The 25,053-nt window shown below is 36.0% G+C and overlaps 1 protein-coding gene across 1 annotated transcript in view; it reads right to left on the bottom strand.

Annotated features, from left to right (window-relative positions):
• dtn (transmembrane protein 132C dtn) overlaps nucleotides 1-25,053 on the bottom strand; it is a 95,528-nt gene that overhangs the window by 54,645 nt on the left and 15,830 nt on the right. The window lies entirely within an intron of this gene.

The following is a 25,053-nucleotide window of genomic DNA, read 5'->3' as shown; positions in this document are numbered from 1 at the left end:
AATATTACATCAACACTAAAACATATTATTATGACAAACAAAAACACATAAGAAAGATATGACTGAATTTGAGTTTGTTTTTACAAATTAATTGTTTGAAATATTAAACATATTTTAATGAATCAATATATTGTTTAATACAATTTCAACAACTCCTACGTATGTTTGAGTTGTTGAGCTGTACTACAGTGAAATTAATTTAGAAAATTTTAAGTGTTTTGCAGTAAACACGACTTGAACCGTCGATGCTGTTCTCTATAGCTTCGTATAGATGTCAAAATGAATATAATAATATGTTTACATACTACGAATAGCACGAAAAGCTTTTGTTATTAAAATTTTATCCTCAAAAAATATTAAGGCCTGCTAGCCCCAGTCAAAACGGGCAACACGAACGCCCCGCGTCAGATAACATTGTACAACGGGATGAACGGGATACTAAATTATTTTTTATCATCGACTTGCAAAAACTCATATGAGCTTGCAATCTTTTTATTGTGAATTAACTATTTGTCGTCATTCGTTATTTTGTTGCCAAAGTAATCATATTATTATTACCTTAGTATTGAAACTGGTATATGGAGGCGTAAAAAATGCTTCCCACGGGAAACTTGTGTTTAATTAGATCTTGCCACACGACTTGTGCTGTGATAAAATGGCGACCGAGTTCCAAGCTACACTTGAGTTACGATGGAGTTAAAACATTGAGATAATAATAACAGGTGTAGGTTTCTCTATCCGGTCAATTATGAAATATTAAATTAATCTCAAATATAAGAATTTATTTTTTTGGAAAAGTTTATTTTTATATTATACTTTTGGGATTTAATTTTTTCAAAATTCAGAGATTAATAATAACTGTGTTCTTGTAAAATTTTAAAATTTTAGAATGTATTGTGAGATTAGTTAGTTTTTGTTCTGATCTATAGCGTAATATTCAAATGTACGCATCGAATAGCGAATATCCCGTCCTTGTAATTGAATTAGTTAAAAATTAATTAAGCTCTGTATCTAAATTTCGATATAAAAGAAAACAAAATCAAATATGTTATCAATACAATCGAAATATCGAAATTGATGCGTTCTACTTCCAAATCGAACACAAACATTCGTGAATCTGTGAACGAAACGACTCGACCGTTTGAACATTATGAAAAGCGGCAAAATTCCACGGATGAGTAGTCAAGCTGCAGCGTTTCAAACTTTATGACTATCAAACGATGCGTATGTGCGCGCGGTACGTCGATAAAAAGCCCATTGTCGACATCGGGGCCTCGCAAATGATGGGAGGAACTCGAGAGAACGCGATAAAAACGGCGGATTCCCTGTGTCGGTAGGTACCTCAGAAATACATAGAATCGAATCATTTTTGACGACTTAAGGTGCGGTCATAGAATTTCGTTTTCGGTTTTTTCGAGCCGTAGTCATTATTTAAAACTACTTTTGCGGTTTAATTTCGCGTTTCTTGTTTGCAATATATTCTTACCGACGAATCTTTTTTTTGTCCCCTACCAATTCGCTGTTTTTTTTTTATTGCCCTTGTAGGCGAGCATACGGCCCACCTGATGGTGAGTGGTTACCGTCGCTCATGGACTTCAGCAATGCCAGGGGCAGAGCCAAGCCACTGCCTACCGAAAAGGTGTAGCTTAAGGTGCCATTACAGCTTAATGAACACTTAATGAATACAGTGTTCGTGATTGCGGACGAGTCGAAATTTGAATATTGTACTAATAACTTGCTAAGAAAATCAGTCTGTAGTTACAATAAAAATAATAAACGCGAAATTAAACCGTCAAAGTAGGTTTAATTAAGACGCGGTTACAGTTTCCAAACTCGGATAATCTTAACTAAAAGCAATAAATCCGCTTTGAATTCTCATTGGATTGCTAGTAACCAAAATAATAGTTCAATGAAGCAATTAATATCCTAACTTCCCATTTAATTTTATCAATCCATGACGCATGCTTAACTTTATATATCCATAGAATGTAAGTTTTTAAAACAAACGATTAACCCTAATAGATATTTTCGTGGGATATTGCTCGATCAACCTCGGAATTTATCATTTCATTAAGAAATTCTTTACCCCAAGATATTTGTAATACTTCGGCTTATTTCTGAAAGCGACTTTACTGGAAGTAACCGAGGTTTTGGTTATATGAGTAGGTACTATGTTTCTTTGATGTCTCATTATACCGTTATTCATTTTGTCCCCAATTTATTAATAGAATTCAAGGAACATAGATGACAGAAATAACATTTTTTCTTCTCAAAGTTATCACAGCAATTTATATTAGGAAATTATATATAGGGAATTCAATGAAATGTGGGTACTCCAGGTTCGCTCACGCGGCCCCCACCAACTTGAAACCCCTTCAGGTTATACAATCCCGATTCTGCAGGATAGCCGTCGGAGCACCATGGTTCCAGAGGAACGTGGACCTCCACGATGACCTGGAGCTCGACCCCGTCAGTAAGTATCTACAGTCGGCATCGCTGCGCCACTTTGAGAAGGCGGCACGACATGAGAACCCTCTCATCGTAGCCGCTGGAAATTACATACCCGATCCTGTAGACCGATTGGTAAACCGTCGACGTCGCCCAAAGCACGTCATCACGGATCCTCCTGATCCATTAACGGTGCTTTTAGGCAATACAAGCACCGGTCACCGTCCTCGTCGAACCCGTCGCTTGCGACGAAGGGCTCGACGAGCGAATTAACCCACAGACACAGCCCACTGAGTTTCTCGCCGGATCTTCTCAGTGGGTCGCGCTTCCGATCCGGTGGTAGATTCTGCGAAGCACTGCTCTTGCTAGGGCGGTGTTAGCAATTCTCCGGTTTGAGCCCCGCGAGCTCACCTACACAAGCTAGGGTACGCTGAAATAGCCTCTCAAGGCTATCAGCATAGGTAGGAAAAAAAAAGGGTACTCCAGAAATAAATTATTCTTAAATTTCGAATTAAAAATTGTTGACGGTGTCGATTATAAAAATACGAGTACAAAGTTATTCCAAAAACGTTCTAGATGTTTGAATATTTTGATGTAAATTAATGTGAAGTCATTCAATTTATCGCGTGACTCGACAAACGATCGCTAGCACGTTTGTAATTCCTTCCCGCCGTTCCTTGCTCTACCCCTACTCTCCGGTTTTGTTTTCAAAACGTAAATAGTTTCCGATCCAATCTATTCACCCAAAAGCGTTCGATTTGTCGGTCGCTTTTCAGGTCTCTGGATTGGCGTTGTCTCCGTCCATTATGCAAATGGAGTCCCTGGCTTTGTACGTATTTAGCTGGTCTATTCGTAGAGTCCGCGCAGACGTCAGGACGCAAACGTTACAAGCTTAATCACTGTACAGATAGACCGTTGGTAGAATTAAACACAGATTTGATTTTAACTTAATGGAGTCTAAACTGATATTTATGTAGCGTTATAAAAACTAGTTAAAAAACTGGACGTGTTCTAAATGGATGTAGCGAAAAATGTGGTGCAGTTTCCGAACGCTTTTTAAAATGCTCAATTAATTAGTGCCGTTGGGTGAACATTTTCGATTACATTTGTTTGTAGACTTAGCTTCCAAAGCCAGAAAACAAATACACAGATTGCAATGGTCTGGTTAATTCTGTATTGCTTTATTTGTAACTCCACTTGTACAACCTTTAGATATCTGCTCACTACAGAATACACTGCTTTTTCTGCCATTTTTTCAGACTACCGCCTTTTTTATTATGTCGCGTTCCCACTACTGCCATTGCTCCCACCAACAGTGTTGCTATTGGGCAATCCGAAAATTGTCCAAATTTTAACATGATGAATTTTATTTTAATTATTTTGACAACAAACCTTACATTCGACCGTCCTGACACCATATATGTCACATAAATATTCTTTATTTCAAAATTACCTAATACATTTTATGGCATACTATTTGTCCAAATGGTTTCGGACATACATATATATAAATATATGTTAGTCATGTTAGTCTGTAACATTAAACGTCCTGTTTGCACATAATCATGATCGAGTTTAATGTCATGTGAGGGCGTGTGTTTGTCCTCTGGGGAGTGGCTGATGTTCGTTCCATGCCGAAGAGTGGCAACGTACCCCCGACAAGTATTTCGATGGTATCGCGCTAATGTGTTTCACGATAATCGATGCCTACACACAAAGAAAAAAAAAATCTTCATTTCGTGAACACAAAGCCCTTTCGTGAGGCTGTCGACCCGCAATAAACCAAGATTTTCTATCGTTGGTCATTTTATTTTCCTGATAACGTCGTTAAAAGTTCGACATTATCGCCAATAATAGGCTTTTATTACAGCAATAACAAAAAAGATAGGTACGTACAAACAGTTATGGTTTAATGTATTGTAGATATATCATACACAAAAATAACTGTTGCAAATTATAAAAGTTTTTGTAATTTTGTAAGACATTATTGCTGTATTGAACATTTATTAGTGTTGATTTCATGAAAAATACCAAGTAATTTCCATGTTACACTTTAAGTGTCAAAGCTAGTTTACTCGTAAATTATTTTATTGCATAGCTTTACAACATAAAATAAAACGTTTTTACGCAGCTAAGTTTTATGTGACAATTCCATAAGCATTAAATTTGTCAATGTAGGTGCTATTGTTGCAATTTATTTAGTATTCTCGAATCAGAATGATTTTTGTTCTAATTTTTTTTATTTCCCTTGTAGGCAGACGAGCATACAGCCCACCTGATGGTGAGTGGTTACTCATGCCCGTGGACTCCAGCAATAGCAGTGGCGAAGCCAAGTCGCTGCCTACCGTCCTTCCTCAGTGGTTAAGCTTGAAGTAATATGATGGACAGTTCATTATTATTCTTCTATAATAGGGTTTTCGTGTGTCGTAAGTTTCGTGCGTGACTGTCATTTAGTAATTAAAAATAATGATTGAGAGAGTGTTTGTACGCTAGACAGAACTGTAAAACAAATCTCTGTTTTAAACGTATTTTTGAATTTATTATCATTATTATTATTGCAACTTATGTATTTTTACATGTTCACTCCAAACCCGACGAGGGAATTAAATATTATTCTGAACTCTTGTTATTTAGGAGACCCTTTGCCATCTATCCATATATACTGGGTAAGCCCTACGTGTATATGAAGGTTGAATTTCAACAATTCTCTAAGCTTCATATTGTTCTTTATTTTATGGTGCTTTACAGACTTCTATTTTAATCCGTAAAAAAAACAAATTTTCTCCAAATAATATTTACCACCTTTTGTCCCTCCATGAATATGTTAGTCAAATGTTGTACATAGAACGTTTTGTTATTGGGTGTAAAAGTAAATAGGTATCAAGTTTTAAAGAAATCAAGAACTATTTTATCCAGAAACATTCAAAGCTGGACTTTCGTGAATCAGTCACTCAATCAAAATTAACAATAGTCAAATACAATGAAGATTACTTTTAAATCAATCTTAGACGGGACTATATTTATGTTAAGTTTTGAATGAGCAAATAGTCTGATTTGTTCCTGCGCACTTATTGCATTCGGCCATCCCGTTGCCCCGTCGCCGGATGCTTCACTAGCGAAACCGAACTTTAATTGGACAATGCACGAAGCAAGCGCGCCCCATCATACATTTCATCTGCCGATAGTTATTGAAAGTCGTTTTAAGTTTTTTTTTTTATTCCTTAGGTGGGTGTACGAACGAGTTCACAGCCCACCTGGTGTTAAGTGGTTACTGGAGTCCATAGATATCTACAACGTAAATGCGCCACTCACCTTGAGATATAAGTTCTAAGGTCTCAGTATAGTTACAACGGCTGCCCCACCCTTCAAACCGAAACGCATTACTGCTTCACGGCAGAAATAGGTAGGGTGGTGGTACCCACCCGCGTGGACTCACAAGAGGTCCTACCACCAGTAATTCGCAAATTATAATTTTGCGGGTTTCATTTTTATTACACCGTGGAAGTCAATCGTGAACATTTGTTGAGTACGTATTTCATTAGAAAAATTGGTACCCGCCTGAGATTCGAACGCCGGTGCATCGGTGGTACCTACCCGTGCGGACTCACAAGAGGTCCTGCCACCAGTAAAATGAGTACCAATAAGTAATAATTTTTTAACGCCAATACTATAAATAGAGCTCGTGATCGTACTTCACTGGTATATATAGACTAACCTATTGGAAAATGACGTCAATGTCCACTTAGATTTATATAAAATAAGTAGATTACAAAAATCTTGGACAAATTACGCAGAAAGTGTTGTCTAAACAAAACTTGCTCTTGCGTGCCCACATCCCCGATGGCTTAAGCCCCTATATCATCAGTAAAACATTTTTTAAATAATTTAATTAACAAAACCTTGCAATAAAATAGCCGCATAGTTTGCAAGAATTCAAAACCGTGTCGAACACATTATGAAGACCCCAACCCAAAACAGACAGCGTACATGTAGCGTACGTATTCTCTGGTATAATGCAAACCTTGCCATTAACGAGACTGAATCGAAACCACACGCCAGCACACGCCGTAACTTCCTTCGTTTGCTATGCTAATTGGGCGGATAAGCTGCCAACACACACCCCAACCTAATTAGAAACCCTCAGGAAAATAGAGCCAGTGAAAACTAGCAGCATCTACTCAAAGATTACCGGTACCAATGCGTACTATGCCATAAAAATCTAATTGATCTCTGTGAAGATTGAAAGCTATAAGTCGTAATTTAATTATGTTTTTAATTTAAATAGAGGTCCCGCAGTAGTCGAAATTCGACTATAATTAATTGGAATTGTAAGTTTGTACACTATTATGATTGTATTTTATACTTCTATAATCACAAATTTCGCCAAGACTACACTATAAAAAATATTAACAAAGGCAAACAATATTTAATCTTTCTCTTTAATTCTCAATTTGACAACAGACTCCAAGAACAAAAGTTTGACAATAAATAGTATGCATGCGTGTGTGCGTCAAATACATGGTATGTAGTGTGTAATGTTTTCTTTATTGATTTAATGTATCTTTTATGCATTATTTAAAAGAAATATTAGCATTGTGCACTTCTTCTCTATATTCTCTATAAGTGTGGAAAATTTCATACTCCTCCGTTCGCGCAATTTTCGTGAAAAGGAATACAAAGTTTTTGCTTCACGTATTAATATATAGATAAAGTATTTTGATAGAGTATTGCAATTTGTTGCCTAGCCTCCATTGAACTAAAAATCAGAATAGTCTTTCCAGAAAAAAGAACAATGATGTGTTTTTTAAGACCCGATAACCGCTTAACAAAAGGCGGGCCGTGAACTCGTCTAACCATATCCCTTCGTAATTTACATTACAAATTAAATCGTAAAGCTTCGTAAACACGTTTAATGTCTCATCCGGAACATTATATTGACACACTGATCTCATCCCGGCGCTAATGAACTTTTCGCGTGACATTATCTTGTTTCTCCAATTACTGCACAACACAACGTTTATTACAACCATTCATTTTAAATGGTAAATTTCATCAATCACAAAAGGACGCAAATGTAATTGCATCTAATGATATTATATACTCATATATATATGAAATGTGTATATTATGTAGATTAACAATCAATATTATTAGTTGGGAAATGTGTCATGTTACGCTAAAACAGCGTTTCTCTTTCAGCATGATTTTTTGCAAAGAAATAGGACGTACGTGAACTAATTTTTATCCTAAAGAAAAGTGTCAAGTATTCTTGGGTTTTAAATTCAATAATAGACAAAAATATAAAACAGCAAAGCTACGAGTATATTCACCTTTTATAGAGACTAGATCTTCTCTTAGTTACGGTTGGCTAGAATCTTAACAAAGTTGAAAGTTGGCACAGTTAATGGTGACTAATTGAGTACGTGTTCTATCTTCAGAATCTGTTCGCCTCCGCAATTAGCACATATCCTTCTATTTACTCAAGTTTCACTCAATTACACTGGTCTTGATTGTAGGTGAATTAGAATTACAAAAAGCTAATTGTAGGTAGGTATACATTAGAACCAAAAAAATTCTAATGGAATTCTATTTCACGGTTATAAGACATTCTGTTGAAACATAACAATTGGACCTCCTAACTCTAATTATATTGAAAGATCAACTGAAAGTAACAGTGCCATATATTAAACAGCTCTAAACTGAGCGTGTACTAAGAATAATTCTAGAACATAGACGAATCAATGAATTCTTGCATCGTTTATTATAAAAATATATAAAACAGCAGTGCGACAGAATAACACTAAATTTATTTATTTCCCATAGATTATTTAAGCCATAACACATTTTTTGTGCTGAGATAGAGATATTGACCATTGAACATAGTAATTGATGGAGACTTTCAAAATACAATCTATTTCTATGATAATGAAAACCTTTTTTTTAAAACGGATGAAACTTAAGCTCAGATTAATTAGAAAAGTATTCCGATTTACAAATGGCAATGGCATTAAAAAGTTAGAATAGTTGATTATTTTGTTGCTATAACGGAAGAATGCTCAGTAAACCTCTTTAATCCTATGCAATACCTACTTTTAATTAATATTTACATTAATCAGATACGTGGATTTTTTTATGTATGTAATGTATGTAAAAGTATGACTAAGTGATGCAGATTTTTTCTGACAGAATTCCTGCTTTTCTGTTTCATTATTATTCCTAATAAGTAAGGTACCTATTTTCATTCGGTGAAAATCCGTCAAGCCTGCATCCATATCCAAAATATTAAATGTTATTATCTATGGGATCGGAGAAAAATATCATAATGTGCGCTTGACATTAACGTACCTAAACAATTTACTATGCATTATGCTAATTTAAGTTTGTAGTTACCAACGACTAAAAAAATTTATGGCCATAGGTCCTATGCCATACGACAGGTGGTTTTATTGAGAAAATTATCAAGGTATGACATTTATACAAGAAACAGCAGCAGTATAAGTAAAACAATAAATCTACATGTTCACGACGCAGTTAACTAAAAAGCTGTTTCGAAAGTCATAATCGTTAGAACTCAATAGAACAACAACTCGAGTGCATCGGCTATGAGAGGTGCTTTGAAACGCATTAGCATTAGTCGCTCGATGAAACCTATGCATGTTGGATGGCTCGACTTATTTACACTGCGGGCAAAAAGAGAAAACGGAACGTTCTCGGGAGGCTGAGTCCCAACTTACAATACATCAATGTTGATTCTTCACTTCACCAGCACACTAATCAAACAACTGACTGGGAATTCGATTTCAATTTACCATTGAAAGACAGGAGCAGTGCTCAATGTTTATTTTTAGACTTGCCACTACTAGAGATATGGCGTCGATTGTATTATAGTAAAGCCGGATCTTGGAATTTAGATCATGTTTTGTATTCTTTTTAATGAAAAGTATTTTCCTACAATGTTGTTTTTTATTTTATTGTGTATCTTGCAAGAATCTTTATTCGAATACCGTGTTTATTGTACATGTGGCTTTGATATTTTCACAGCTCTTGTAAAACTATTATTTTATTTGTGTTTTTAAAATCTACGAACATCTGAAGAAGTGATAAAGTAGAATTATTTGGACCATTCATGTTTAGTTTTCATTGCTAGTTGGACTAAACAGTAAATTCTTAACAGATAAGGGAATTATTACGAAACAAAAAACAAAAAAATGTAGCATCAGTTTCAAAATCTTTATATATTTTAGGCTCTTGTTTGGCTTGTCTCTGTAGACGTGTTTACTGTTCAAACACTATCCTTTAAGTTTCCTCTGATACATTGTTGGTCAAAGCTTTTCCGATAATCATTCTCGATGTAAGTAGGCATGATATTCCACTTCACAATCAGGTTTAGTTTGTTGTTATTTCCATACTGGTATTTAATTGTTAATGACTTTAATTAATTACATCTCTTGCAGTGCTAGCATTAACCAGTTGTTGATACGTATAACATGAAATTAAAATATGATTGGAGCTTAGATTTCTCAAATTTTGCTACAGGTTTAAAAAATTTTTTTAGCTAACCTAAGTTTTTTTTTTATTGCCCTTGTAGGCAGACGAGCATACGGCCCATCTGATGGTGAGTGGTTACCGTCGCCCATGGACTTCAGCAATGCCAGGGGTAGAGCCAAGCCGCAGCCTACCGCTTAATACTCTCCACAAGCCTCGTTTGAAGAAGGACATGTCATAGCGCATAGTCACTGCGATAATTGGCGTTTTCTCATTAAATTTGCATTTAGATAATAATATATAATCGTCGTGTAATCAGCTAAGCGTAAAATAAACATATGTATATCAATGATGACGTCTTGAAAATTTTGTTTGCAAATATGTATCTGGATACTTGCAGTTGAAGTTATCGAATCATACACTGAATGATTTCTTTGTTTTTTTTTCTATACACGCTTTTTAGCCAGAGAAATGCTGACATAGATTAATTGCAAGTGATACGCGCAAGTAGGGTGCGTAGGTCGCATACCAATCCGTGGATAAGTTTTATTACATTCCCGACACAAGAAAAGGAATTACGGTATACGTGCGCGGTCAAATATTGGTTTTCTTGTTCATTCCACGACAATACCCTATTAGGGAGACAATGTAACATCTCGAACGTTCCAGCCCATTATTCTGTGGTATACTCATTTCGACAAAGAATATTCTGTCATTTTATAGAGATACGTTATTAAACCAAAGTTCTAATGCCTTATGTTTATTCTAAGTAGTAATGTCAGACTGACTGAATTTATTTGTAATAAGTACCTACGACCGATTGTAGTATTATTCTTCATGGCATTTGTTTTCAATGTTTCATGTTTAAATGTATTTGCAGTAAGTACACTTCTTAATACTTACGATTTGGATTACCTCAATTATTATTTTTCTCCTACCTATGCTGATAACCTTGAGAAGCTATTTCAGCTTCTCCTTGACGTGTAGGTGAGCTCACGGGGCTCTAACCGGGAGTGTTGCTAAAACTGGCCCTAGTAAGAGCAGTGCTTCGCAGAATCTACCACCGGATCGGAAACACGACCCACTGAGAAGATCCGGCGAGAAACTCACTGGGCTGTGTCTATGGGTTAAGAACATTTATGTTATTAACTTTATGTACTGTACTGTCTCCACTATATTTGTCAAGTTCGGGTAGGGACTAGTATTTCATGTATCACTCTATTTTTCGACTTGGATCATTTCCAAAACTAGACAGCGTCAGTCCATTCCGATGGAAGGACTCTTTTGTACATATAATAATTAGTTGTGTATTGAAAGTACCTAAATATTTTTTTTAGCCACCAATACGATTTTTAGATCTTTGACTCTTCTGAATTTTCAAAGGTCATGACCGGTTATTTGAAGTATTTGCTTACGGTATTTGCTCTCTTTGTATTCGTACCCGTCTTGATATTCTGAAGAAATGCTGTCGTATAAATTTTATGATTTTACGGATTCTTTATATTCTTAAGGTATAAAACTATGGATATATGTACTGTACTGAGAGACGAAAACATATTTAAAAAAAAAATCGGTTGTCTGTAAATTCGGCTTACTGACGATAGTTGAACGTGACGTCATAAGAAAATCTGATGGAATGGTTTCATTTTTTCAAAAGAAAATTTTAATTTTATTTGTTTGATAGATAGATATTTTGTATGAATATAGAGAAGGAGGTAAATGGAAATCACTATTGAATTGATCAAGTTACATTTATTTGTACGCGTAAATACAATTATGTTTTTATTTACAATGTACATAGTTTTTTTACAAGTATGGATGTGCTTTGAATTGTATTATTGTATAGCAGCTGTCCACGCGGAGGCATCGCTTACTCAAGTAGGAGAGAGACAGATGTCGAACGCTGCCGAACGCGGAGGCCGATTGTGCCTCTTTTTCGCTCGTTGCGCGATCACGCTTGCACTTCAAACCTTAAATGGAACGCCTCAGAGCGAGGTAACGCCGCATGAGTCATGTTTTTTCGTGCGTGCAGCCGGCTCCATCGAATTATAAGACGTTGTCACGTCAAAATAAAATAAAAAGTCGTTTTGAATTAATGGATTACGTATTTAAAGTGTATGTATACTGTACGTATATCCACAGTACAGATTACAACTTGCAATGTATTTTCGTTTTAAGGAATGTTATGTAGAAAACTTATGATATTTCGCGAAAATAATGTTTTATAATAATCAAACAAGACTAGTAAGTCTTGTTTAGTTATTAGTTTGTAAAAATATGTTAGCGATATAAAGCAGCTTCTTAACGAACGAATGATGAATAGGTGTTTTGATTAATGTTGTATGGCTCCCTGTGCGGCGCACGCAATCTTCGGAACGTAATTTTGTTCCTTATTATTTATCGTACGTGATACATGTTCTAATAAATTAGTGTTTTAAAAAACACAACATCCAAGATTTTATAAAGCCGAAATTATGTTCGATGCGTGATAGCGCACGCGTTGTACATTCTCGGCTCGACATGCCTTGTCGTAAAAGATCGCTCGAGCTCCGATACGAGTATACAATTTTCATTAATATTTATGATCGGAACATAATCATTAAAATACGGCTTATCCCCTCCTTGAATCAATGGGTGATTATCATCACCCATTGATCGTCCATCGTTGCAGAAGTTCGCGCAAGACATGTGATTTTACTTTTTTTTAGAATGAATGAAAACCTGATTGTAAATACAAAAAAAATATGCATCGATTAACATAAAAAACTGACTGCGGCACAAATGAATAAATATTATTCAATACTTAATTCTGCAAACAGTAGCTAGTTGTTTTGTTCGATACTACACAAACGTGTTCCGCATTCGACTCGCGGAAGCTGTTCGACAAGTAGACAATATTTACTCTTTCGACCCAGAAACTGTACCATAAACAGCGGCCGGTACTACGGCTCCCAAAGCGGCTATAATCAATTTGCTGAGCACATGTATCAAGTGTTGAATTCAAATATTTATCGTTGGTTCCCAGGCGCACGCGCATGCGACCGTTGACCCTGCACGCCCGCGCGCCTTGTCGCCCGAGAATGCGTCTGCTTTCTGTACATTGCAGGCTGCATAAGCGCAGCCGTCGCCCTTGCAAGCGCGTCAAACCACATCGAGTTCCCATAGGAACGCAGATCAACAACTTCTTAATGTAGCTTTGCGTTAGCAAATATACCTACTGAATATTTACACACAATACGAATTAGCCTTAGTTTTTATTGCTTTAAGTGAGTAGTTCACGCCTACATGATGTTAAATGGTTACCAGAGCCCTTAGACATAACCATTTGAATACCAGCCCTGTGAGGTCGTTTCAAGGAAGTTTCAATTGTACAGCTAAATGATATAGGTAATCCAGTCTTTAACCTGTAACACGTGACTGCTTCGCGATTGATGGTGCTCTACGACCAAAAAAAAAAAGTTCGTTTTTTAGAATAGAATACGACATACGTTTTTGTATTTACGTTTTACTGTTTAAACTCGCGTTATTTAATGTCATGACCCGAACAAGTCGTCCGTGACCACGAAATAATATAGAAACAAAAAAAACGCGAGAGTAAATCGTAAAAAAAGATATAAAATTATTTTTTCATTCAAGTTTTAAACAAAAAGTTTTTAATGTAAACAATTTACGTTTCTTCTCGTAAGCCTAAAGCTCCCCAAATACGGATAACAATATCGACTTGTCAGCGGTTACATAACCAACCCACTGGCACACTAGGTTCTCTTGTTTCAACACTTAATAGGAAGCAGTGTGCCAAGAAAATGATAGCGTTTGTATTATTTTTATTAGCGGATATTTATTCCTTTTCTTGCGTAACAAATAGGTCGGCTACGCAATTATATCCGTATGTAATATATTAAGATGATATGAATGTATATTTTGCCAAGTAAGCACGGTCTGTGAATTCACATTGTGCAAACTTTAGTGTCTGAGTAACCTAACGAGCTATGTTTATTATGGTTCGTTTTTTTTTCAGTATCTTATGTAGTATACTAGCAGAGAGCTGATTTGGTGATTGTTACATAAGGTTCATGGGTTCACAGTACCTACAACGTATATGCAGCTTTTGAGCTTGGGACATAAGGTCGAAGTTTCAGTGTATCCTAATAACGTCAGATTTTAAATCGAAACGTGACAAAGCGCCACCGGTATTAGGTACATATTTAAAAAAAAATTGTCTTTGATCCTGGAGGCCGTACACGTGTTTATCAATGGATCGAACCACAGTAAAATCGCAAAATTATTTAGGACTTGTTTCATCTGCAAACATTTTTACATCACACATGTTTTAAAGCTAAGAAAAACGAACATTAATATAAATAGTACTTACCACGTACGTTTTTAAGTTGAAAACTGACTGAGACAGACCACGTGCAGATAGATGCGAACTTGCCAATTTCGACGGAGAAATATCGTGTTTTTCTTTTTGAATAGTGTCAAAACTCGAGGCACTGCCGTTATAAAATACAATTGAGACTTTGACCTCACATTTGAGACCTCTTGAAGACAGTGGCCATTTATTGTATTAGCATATACACTTCGGTAAAATTTCTACCCGATGATATGCAGGCGAAGTAAAATGTCCCTTAGAAATAAGGTGACACTCTAAAAAACTTGCATACACCCCGTCATGACCTATGCAAGTGTAGTGTTCGCTCACGCGGCCCGCACTCACCTAAAATCATTTCAAATTATTCAATCCCGTTTTTGCAGGATAGCCGTCGGAGCCCCGTGGTTCGTCAGGAATGTCGACCTTCATGACGACCTGGACTTAGAGTCCACCAGTAAGTATATGCAGTCGGCGTCGATGCGCCACTTCGATAAAGCGGCACGATACGAGAACCCTCTCATCGTGGCCGCCGGTAACTACATTCCCGATCCTGCGGAAAGAATGGAAAGCAGTCGACGTCGCCCAAAACACGTCATTTCGGATCCTCCCGATCCACTAACGGTGCTTTTAGGTAATTCAAGCACCGATCACCGTTCTCGTCGAACCCGTCGCTTGCGACGAAGGGCTCGACGAGTAAATTAACCCTCAGACACAGCCCACTGAGTTTCTCGCCGGATCTTCTCAGTGGGTAGCGTTTCCGATCCGGTGGTAGATTCTGCGAAGCACGGCTTTGCTAGGGTTCGTGTTAGCAACATCGTCAGGTTTGAGCCCCGTGAGCTCACCTACTAGTTAAGGTTACGCTGGAATAGCCTCTCAAGGCTACCAGATTAGGTAGGAAAAAAAAAGATAAAATGTCATTGTCAGATCGTCGCCATGCGCTTTCGTCTTCTATCTAAAGCTGATAATATAGCCCACGATCAAATAAACACAAGGTGAGAGATACGCTTTTAAGTGATAAACTTTTAAGGTAAAATATATATTTGATCGTGTGATTGTAATCACGAATTGTGTAAAGAATTCGGAACGATAACAGTCGTGTGGTCTAATTTAAGATAGACGAATCCGAAATTAAAAACCTTGGTCGTACCGATGATTTTTTCTTCTTCTGTCCCACAATATGTAGGCCCGGCAAAGCATTTTCCTATTGTCATGTTGCACAGATATTTGGCATGAGTTTTACGACCTGCCACCTGCCTGAAATCAATAGTATTTCTAATGCAATGTGCTAAGGAAAGGGAATTTTGATGCTTCTTTTTCATTCGGTGTTTCTTTTACATTACCCGTATTTAGTTTTATAGTTTTCATTTTATATTTATAACAAAATCTAGATTTTTGATCATTTGATCATTTTCTTTTTCGTTTCTTTGTTTTTTCACAATGTCAAAAAAGCTCATGCATTGTCATTAATTAATTTGCAGTGCGTATGGAGCAGGATCGGGCTGTGAAACGGTTGTACCGGAGGGACGCTGCCCCGTAGGGAAGCCCAAGTACCGCTGGTCTGACGCTGTGGAATGAAATTTACGCGAGCTCCAAGTGTCAGACTGGCAAGGTGTTGAGTAGCGCCGGGATGAAAGGCAAAGTTTATTAGCGGAGGCCAAGACCTACTTCCGGGTCATAGCGCCAGCGCAGTAGTAGTATAGTAGTAGTATTACCATTAATTTATTTTATATTAAGGAGGCCCGGTCTTCCTGCTATTATTATCGAAAACACACAAACTGTAGTTATACTATGATTCCGTTATCGAACACATAGCCTCTGAGCTATAACTGAGTTCCTCGCCAGATCTTCTCAGGGAGCCGTGATTTCGATGCGGTGGCAGATTCAGCAAAGTACTCCTCTTGCTGGAGCTTATGAGCTTACCTACCAAACCGTGCGTAAATGGAGTAGTTCCCTAGGCTATCAGCGACTAGGTAGGAAAAAACATAACCGAATCTATACACCGTGACACACACGTATGTTTTTCTTGAACTACTAATTGAAAATATAACACGTCTTTTTTTTTTTCAGTACGATAATCGGCTTCTTATATGCCAATATTTCGGGTGCCGAGTTTATAATACAATTAAGTGGAACACCAGACTAATTCGCAAAACATAATTTAAATGAACGTATTCGATGTTCTTTTTTGCCATAGACAAAACAACGTGAATGTCTCACCCACATTGAAACATGAGGTTCAAGTCCTAATTGTATTGTATACGACTGTCCCAGCTTTCAAATCATAACAAATGACTGCTTCGTGGCACTATATGCAGGATCAAGATACCTACACTAAAAAATGATTATGTAGTCTCATTTATCTCTCACAACATAATTATTAGCCGACTCATATCATATTTTTTTATGACAATCCTCGCAATAAAACCTCTTTGTATGTTGGCAACGTAATTTAAAAGAATATCTTTGTAATCAGAACACAATTTTTAAACAAAAAAAAAAGAAATGTTTCAAAGTTCATTAATTTTTACTCAATATTCAACAGCGGCTTTCTGATCCCAAATTAGGATTCTGTAAAAACGTCCGTTTTACTTTAAATTTCATGAGACGTTTTCTGAACAATATTTTCCGGTTTAGCGAAATTTTAACGCAAATTTTGTAGCTGCTTTTAAGACACATACTTAAATTTATATTGCAAAACCATTGTGGGAAAAAGGTTCACGAAATTGTGTATTAATTATTTAGTTTATAGAAAACAAAATATTAGGTAGTGTTAGTGCTTTTTTTCCTAAATCCATATCCTGGATCCACAGATTGAATTTGGAACATCAAATAATGATTTGGAAACATTTTAAAAATTGTATTAAGCTGCTTGATGCGGACCGTAATCATAATTAAATATTATTAGTAATTTTATTTTAAATGAAAATGTATTCTATCATTTTTTAAGAAAATGCTTGTAATAAAGTATTTATGTAATAAAACAAAAATATCTATCGCTCAAACAGCACCGTGTAAGATAAATTGCACCAAGTGACATGCAAAAGATTATACTCGACGGCTATTAATCCACGCGTACAGGTACATTCATATTCAAACGAAGCGCTCGGATCGCTGCATTGTATAAAACAATATGTCTGTCAGGAAACTACATCACGTGTTACGAAATATGTATTTAAAATTATTTACAACGATGACTCATCTAATTCAACATTATCGAACAGAATAATTCTCAAACTAATAACATTAACCCCTTTGAATAACAACACAACACTAATGAAAGTACGGAACCTTAGTACCTGAATCACGAAAGATATTAATTTATTTATTTTTATTTATTGCTTAGTTAGGTAGACGAGCTTACAGCCCACCTGATATTAAGTGGTTACTGGGCCCATAGACTTAATGTGTTACTTACATATTTCACTATTATTTACAATTGTGTTACTTACTGACAATTTTTTTTTAACTGCTAGTAGGACATCTTGTGAGTCCGTCCGGGTAGGTACCACCACCCTGCCTATTTCCGCCGTGAAGCAGTAATGTGCTTCGGATTGAAGGGTGGGGCAGCCGTCGTAACTATACAGAGACCCTAAAACTTATATCTCAAGGTGGGTGGCGCGTTTACGTTGTAAATGTCTATGGGCTCCAGTAACCACTTAACACCAGGTGGGCTGTGAGCTCGTCCACCCATCTAAGCAATAAAAATAAAAAGACTGGAAGTTATATTTTATCGGACTTTAGCTTTCTTGAAAACTGTGATTCAGTTGGTAAATGGATGAGAGCGGTTTTTTAGCAAGGCATACTTCACTTTATATTTACGTTCTCTATAGGACAAGTTTAAGTTTAAAACAAGGCGTACCCGTGATTTTGTATTCTCATCCACTAATAAAGAATATGATTTTAGATTGTCTTAGTACGTATACGGACTAACAATGTTCTAATTAACTCTTTGTTCGTAAAACAATATTATGCGTAATAAATTGTTCTATTTTGCATTATGACATCAACAATCTTGATTGACATTAAGTTCTATCTATGTAAATAATAATTATAATAATGGTATATTTGTATAAAGAATAGTGTTTATAATAAATATTATTATTTCATAAAGTGCATCTTTTGACTCCATACAGAAGAGGGCCGTTAGGATTGTCGACAATCCCATTCTCACGGACGTTTGGAACCTCCGAGTCTGCGGAGGGACTTCGCTTCTCTCTGTATTTTTTACCGTACGGTCCATCGGCGATGGTAACCACTCACCATCAGGTTAGCCGTATGCGAGTCGGCCTACAAAGGCAATAAAAAAAACTTAATTTAAAATAAAATATAGTTATCAAAACCAAACCGTATACAGTATTTGCAAAAATATCGCAACTACATTACTATTAGAGACGTCCGCTCCAGTGTTTCTTGAATGCTGTGACATATCCTGATTGTGGCAATGATTGCCAATTTGTTGCTCTCAATGACAGTACCATTAAATATTTGAAGACTATAAAAAAACACTCAGTTTTTTTTTTTTATTGCAGTTCCGTATAAAACAGTGAAACATACGTATTTTGACGTGCTTAAGGAGATTCCATCTAAAATCTAAATTATTCTCTAACTAGTTCCAAAGTGCCAACTAGTTGAGAACGTTCACTATTGTTCACCCGAGTCGAGGGACTTATTACCTTGTCATGAATATTTAAATCTTATCACTTCACAAAATTAGCACCTCGCTTGCTTCAGTTGAAGTTAATGTCCAAGGGATTTTGTGAAATAAAAATGGTCGTTGTTCTGTTGTTGCTTGCTATTTTGTTTTTGCTTTTTGGATAAATAACTTCTAAGAAAATTTAAATTTATTTACTTGTGTTTTATGATGTAGACAATTCACAGATCGAAATGTAAATACAATGCAAAGCTTTTTAAAGTTTTTTAGTGTCCACTTGAATAAAGATGTTGGGATACATCAATGTTATTTGATATTTTAAGAGCACCTAATATGACCAGAAAAAAGATTGATACAATTAATTTACTTTATTAAGTCGCAGCCAAAATTTCGACGTATCCAAAAATATATATGTATGTACTACTAGTGGAAAGGTATATTGGCAAAATTAGCCTTTGCTCGTTTGACGAACGCAACGATATATAATAGATATGTAGAGTACATATCTATTATATAGTTTGATAACAAATGGTGTAATGTTAGTAGGAAATGACGGGGACATCTGAATAAAAGCCTCGGAATGTCAGTACATTTGAGACTGCCACTCACGTTTCAAGGTGAGAAAGAAAATCGATGTTGTGATGTCTACGAACTCCAGTAACAGCTTAATATCAATATCAAAGTACAAAAAATTACGATAAATTACATTTATCGCATGACTTGATCAAACTAAGTTGAAATTATGAAAAATATTATTTGACTTCAAGATCAATTGATTTTACTCGTCATTATTAAGAGCAACAACTTTATATAAACGAACAGTATATTTTTTTCCACAAACATAATTCTTTATGTTTGTGAAAGAAAAAAACATACGTATGTTGACTTTCATTTGGTTATTAAATGTAGTCAATTAAGTTGAAATTGTTCACTTAAAAATGCTGATAAAATATTATTATCTTCGAGCAAGCCTTGATTCTTTATCACTTGTAATTACTTCTGCGGCTGCACCATTAATACTAAGAATACCTTAATAAAATTTTCTTTGGAACATTTTATGCGCCATTATGGCCTCGTAAATCTTCTGAAATAATCCTTACTTTTAACATTAAATTGAATTAAAAATGAAGTTGTTTAGAAGATTTTTCAACGAATTAATGTAAAATTTGTTTAAGGGATTTTGGTTATGTTCCATGTTCTGACGAATTGTTTCAGAAGATCTTCTTTTTACCTTCGTACAGCAAATCAATGGAGCAGAGTCCGTGCCTACTAGATGGAATCATTGTGCACTGTATGCTTGCATGAGATAATTTCTGCTTCGTACCGAAAGAGCTCCCTCCTTGGTGCTTTTTAAATGCTACGACATCTCTCCTTATTAGGTTACGCTGATATAGTCTCTCAAGGCTATCAAGCTTAGGTAGGATGTTTTTTTACTTAAAAATAAGACATCTCTTTTTTCAAATAAGGCTTAGTGTCACCGCAGTATGCAGCAGCTTGCAAACGTCTCTGATATTGCTGATGTCCACGATGATCACTTACCTTCAGCACGATCATCTATCTTTCTTCTAAGAAATGAAAAAGTTCCAAATTTATTTTTAATTTACATATCGAAATTAAACACTACAAACGTTCCGAAATAAAATACATAACGGGGTACAGTAATACATAACCAATTACAAAAGAGACCGACTGAAAGATTTTATTCATATATGTATTAGTTTTTGGGCGTTTTATTGTGAGCCCGCGCGGGTAGGTACCACCGCTTCGCCTATTTCTACCGTGAAGCAATAATAAAGGGTGGGGTTGCCGTTGTACTATATAACTGAGAATTAAAATTTGTATATCAAGGTGGGTGGCGGTATTTACGATGACATCTAACTTGACATCTATGGAATCCCTATAACAACTTAACACCAGGTGGGTCGTGAGCTCCTCCATCCATAAAAGCTATAAAAATGACAATGTGGAATTGATTTTTTGGGTTTGATTGATAATGCTAAACTTGGATGCTAAGCATTAAAATTTCTTGCACGGAACCATTCACAAAGGGTAGCCATAGTGTCTATTTTATTATTGCGTTTAAATACGAGAGCGCTGTTTCGATAACAGTAAAATAAGCAATAAAATTCTCAAAGTGGGTCTTAACGTTAATTATCAAGTATTAATGGAAGATCCCTTTCACGCAAGCGGCTTCTGTGGGCAAAGCATGGTTTCCAATTGATTAAGCACTCATCCAATCGAGCTCCTTAGGGCCCGGTCAAAACGCCACAGCGCCGGCGCCGTGCTTTAGTGTTGTGTCTGAGCTGAACCTTTAATCAAGCGCGTCGTACGTTACCTCATTAGTAGCACCACTAAAATTGACAAATTCCTTTGCCTATTTGTCTATACATCATTTTATCTCCGGAATACACAAGATAATATTGTTTTTGTGGCATCAATCTGTATCTAAAGATCTATTCATTCATATTTTACAATTAATACCCACCTAAAAGATAATTTCAATGTTGACTTTCGTCGCATTAAATTCATACATTCAGATAGACGCGAGTGTTCGTTATATATAAATATTTAGGTGACTAGAGATTAGTTATATTTTAAATATCACTAATCTGTATTTAAATTGATATTAAGAATATGACTAAACCTTTTAGAATAAAAACTGTACCAGAATATTGACTTGAGAGCTTATTCTAGCTATTCACAAAATAAATATTGTTAAAAGAATATTTTTTTCATAAAATAATTTTTTTTTTCACCAAAAGGTGGTTACTTAATCTCCTTGTTCCAGAATCAGAACAGCGGCTAATTAACCTGTTGTATTATTTTGACCTAAAAACATTTTTTTTACATTACGCGCTAATACCGTACGAAATTTCTATATTTATTAAATATACTCAGATGTTTTAAAAACCTCTTCCGATATAAATATAGAAAAATATATAGACAAATATGCGTTTGATCTTGTAATGCAATACAATTAATTTTTAAATGTCACATTTCAGAACTTTATAATTTTCCAACAGTATCTTGAGGCCTGGCAGTTTGTTTGACTTGGGTTTTCATCTTCACAATATAAGAACCTCCGGTGAATTTTATAGTTTTAATTATATCTACACGCAAAACCGGAAGAGAACACAATTTGCATATTATGTATCATAATGTTTACAGCTTGTTAAAATGGAATTTTGGCTATGTATGTAATTCCAATAATGCCAAGTCCAATTAGATTGTTGTACAGTTAGATAAGATGAAACATTTAAATATGTGTATATACATATATATAAGAACATAGGAGTACATTAAGACACCCGACGGTTTTACTAAAAGGTCGACTTTTCGTTGCCTTCACTGTAAAGGTGCCGAGACTTCAAAGTGTTCGTACTTAATAAGAACAAAGTTAACAGAAAATGGTGTCAGAACTTTTGCAACGACGACACCGGCTCTACTCTCAACAACGCCGGAGACTTGAAACGTTGTCTACCGATTTGCCAACTTCAAAGTGATTCTCAACTACTTGGGTAATTAAATCAGTCCTTTACAATGGATTCTCTTATACGGAGGAAATATTTTTGGGTGTCCAATTTGTGGAATCAGTGTGCTTAGCGCGAAAAAGTTAATTCAAATTTGTATGCAGTTGCTACAGCGCCCCCATCGGCAAACGAAGGCAAACGTTCCAACTCCATACAAATTTGAGTTAACTTTTACGCTATCGAGAACGTTAAAAAACACTCGCATTGAGCACACACATCGTAAACAGAAAATTCACTGGTGTAGGTATATTTGAATAGAATAGAAAAACTTTATTTAGTGTGAAATTCAAGGTTCGCGTATTTAAAATGATAAATGAACGAGTAATTTATGACGTAATTAAAAGTATGCTCGTCCGTTACGGTAAACCCGATTCCGGCTCAACATAATGCCGGTTGCGCGGTTGTTTTCAGCGAGACCGTGCGGCTATCGACATAATCAAGCACGACTCGGTACTACCGGTCTAAATATCTTTAGTGCAAGGTTTTTTTTGAAACGAAGTTCCTTATGGGACGATGCGGAGGGTACCCTAACCGGGGCAAAAACGTCCGTAACGTAAGATTTTTATTATTTATGTATAGTCTTACTATGATGGCTATACAATGTCTAGTCTACGTGGTGGTTATTATTATTATTCATATAAATATGTAGCTGTTTCTTTATATATTATTATTATATATTTTTTATAAATCATTGTGAATAAAATAAAGTTGATAACTTTGTAAAGTAGTAAAAAAACGGAAACATAATAAAAATGCGTTAGGTATGTCCTTTTTTGCGTAAATGGGCAAAAGGGCATGATTACGGACATGACGAGCAGAATATGGAGAGTGCCATTGACACCGCAAATCATAAAAGGTTGAAAACCTGATGGTATTAAATAAGCTTTCCGGGATGCATGAATACCTTTACTGATGGTAGGACCTCTTGTGAGTCCGCGAGGGAAGGTACCACCGCGCTGCCTATTGCTGCCGTGTAGCAGTAATTCGTTTCGGTTTGAAGGGTTGGGCAGCCGTTGTAACTATACTTGAGACCTTAGAACTTCTATATCGGGATGGGTGGCCCATTTACGTCGTAGATGTCTATGGGCTCCAGTAACCACTTAACACCAGGTGGGCTGTGGTGAGGTCGTTCACCCATTTAGATGGGCAAAAAAAATAATTGAAAATAACGCCTGTACATTTACTTAAACTTAACATAGAGAGAGTAAGTGATCTGATGCGCGTGAAATATACGAAATTCCGACGAATAAGGACGTGATATATAGATGTGCTATATTTCTAGTACGACTAATTTACGACTACCCTCGCCGTGTCCTGAGTCCTACGTTCGCGTCTAGCCGGCGTCACTGAATGGCGAACGGCGAGACGGCGCGGCTCCAAGCGTGCCACAATGAAGCTTTGTTACGCAAACGAGTTCCACACGATGTATCAAGTATCTCTGATATGCACCATCATCCGAACTAATAATTCCCCTGAAAATTGCAGTGCAAGTAAAAATAATAGTATCTAATCTGTGAATTTAACTAAAATGCACGTTAATAATGTACAGTCATCTAATTAAGGACAACAATAGTCAAACAGCAATGTTGGAACCAACTGTTTATCATCTCATAAATGATATTTAGGGGTAATAAAGTATACTTAATCCTATTCAGTATTTGGCTTCGTGATACAACTTTGTCTCTAGTTTGCTGCTAAATGTATATTTAGATCTGCCATCATTTCCAATAATCTCATTTACAGTAAGCCAATCTTTCACGTCTTAATAATAATAATATAAAATTTTGACCGACCTATTGAATCTAAGACCGAAATAATTACAAAACTTTTGCTGAACTTGATTTGACTTTGCGGTAATAATATTATTAGCCTCCGACATTAACAGTATAAATCTTATTGCAAACTAAGGCACTTTAGTTAAGCCGGGGCCTGATTAAATAAACCTACTCTATTCATAAAATAATACAAGCTCAGTAAGTTAAGTCAAGTAATGCATGAAATGTAGGTAACACAAAACGCTGAGACGAGAAAATTTTAACGCTTTCAACTTTTAATTGTTAGGCGATAGACTCGGTACCAAATTACCTATCTAAGAGTTTTTGCTGGAAATTGAATTAAACTTCTATACTGAATGAACAGCTAAAGATTATTTTGTTTTATTCATTACTTAGTTCTATAAGTTTTTTTTTCTACCTAATCGTTGATAGCTTCTTTCTTCTCGGTAAAGCTAAAGAGCTATTATCCCAACTATGCGCGGCCGGGTAGATGAGCTCACGGGGCTCAACCTTAGAGAACTAACTAAAACCAGCCCTAGCAAGAACAATGCTTCACTGAATCTATTACTGGATCGGAATCGCGACCCACTGAGAAGATCCGGCGGGAAACTCAGTGGGTTGTGTCTATGGGTTAGATCGCTCATCGAACTCTTCGACAAGTAGAAGAGAAGAAGAACAACGAGAACGATGAACGGTGCTAGCAGAGCCTAAGAACACCAAGAATGGATTAGGAACAACCAGTAGATTGGAAGGATCTGTTATGACACATTTAGGGCGACAGAGACTTTGCGT

This window comes from Bombyx mandarina, chromosome 10 (genome assembly GCF_030267445.1).
Source record: "Bombyx mandarina strain Sakado chromosome 10, ASM3026744v2".
Lineage (NCBI taxonomy): Eukaryota > Metazoa > Arthropoda > Insecta > Lepidoptera > Bombycidae > Bombyx > Bombyx mandarina.
Note: the sequence above shows the minus strand (reverse complement) of the source record. Positions and strands in the feature narration are given on the sequence as shown.